We start from the raw sequence: 1,203 nt of genomic DNA on the forward strand, positions 1-1,203 counted from the left end.
TGGCAACACCTATCTTACAGAGACATACTTTTTTATGGGATGAATGTTTAAATAAGCAACTGCTTCAATCAACTCCAAAATTATTGATGTCAGTGCTTTGTTCACAGTTTTGGTGTAAAAAAGTATGTGTGTTTTGTGAGTGTCAAAGAATTTCACCGAACGTATCAGCAGACACCACTTTGCTAACTCGAACACAAGCAGGAGAACAAAGCGATCGCTTTAAATAGACACCATCGGATGCAGTGGGAGACCGAGAGGAGACAGAGGTGAAAAAGATGGAGGAAGAGAGGGAAAACCAAGCATCTGCTGGAGGGGGATAATTAGGAAATGCGCAAGAGGGCGAACATGTGAGTGTATTGTATATACTGTATGTCTGCTTGTGTGTGTTTCTGTGTCTCTGCCCTCATGTGGGAGTTTTCCTGCTCAGGGACAGATGGTGCCACACAACATTGAATGCTAATGTTCCTTGTCTGACTCCGGCACTAAATATGCCCACAGCATCTCCGAGCTCTCAGGAGCGGGGTTTCCTTTATGACATTGGACTGTGTGTACTCATCTGAGAGCAGGAGAGTGTGTTAAAACACATAATTCATATTGCATACTTAAACGGAACCTAATTTTCCCTCAAAAGGAGATGCTGTGTGTGTATAATTATGTTTTACTCACCCTTGCTGAGTGCTGATTTGATCTTCATGTGAAACAAGCCCCCTCGGATGAGCTGCCTTCGTGTTCTGTTGCATTCACTTACACACTGGACGGACTTTCTTCAGACTTGAAGTGCTCAACATCTGATATGTGCTTTTTGGTCTGAAACAGAAAGAAAAAGATCTTGATTTTGACATAATCAGAGATATTGGGCATGCTAATAACTTAATATTTGTGTTCACTATTGTTAAATCACTGAAATCAATTAAACAAGGCAGTAGAATCACTACTACTTTCTTGTGGCCCCTGCCCCAAAATGCATGCTCGTGTACACACTGGCATCACATAACAACACCACGCCATCGCAAACCTGCATCCTTTGAGCACCCAACCGCAGACGAAGTGCTAAATCTATCAACGCAAATCTAACAGCCAGCCCTGGACTCCAACTACCATAGTTTGCTGTCTCCGACTGTCAAACAACTCGAAACTAGCTCTAGTCGGCCAAAGAAATCAATGCAAAGTAGCTTACACAGTAAGTCAATAACCACAGAACAA

The 1,203-nt window shown here is 42.6% G+C and overlaps 1 protein-coding gene across 1 annotated transcript in view; it reads right to left on the reverse strand.

Moving 5' to 3' along the window:
* htr2cl1 (5-hydroxytryptamine (serotonin) receptor 2C, G protein-coupled-like 1) overlaps positions 1–804 on the reverse strand; it is a 71,121-nt gene extending 70,317 nt beyond the window's left edge. The window contains exon 1 of the mRNA XM_035675724.1: positions 667–804. The gene's annotated coding sequence lies outside the window, so the exon portion shown is untranslated. The remainder of the gene's footprint in view (positions 1–666) is intronic.
* Between the last annotated feature and the right edge of the window lie 399 nt (positions 805–1,203).

Source organism: Morone saxatilis, unplaced genomic scaffold (genome assembly GCF_004916995.1).
Source record: "Morone saxatilis isolate NCDOM2014 unplaced genomic scaffold, NCSU_SB_2.0 Contig4, whole genome shotgun sequence".
NCBI classification, from domain to species: Eukaryota; Metazoa; Chordata; class Actinopteri; family Moronidae; genus Morone; species Morone saxatilis.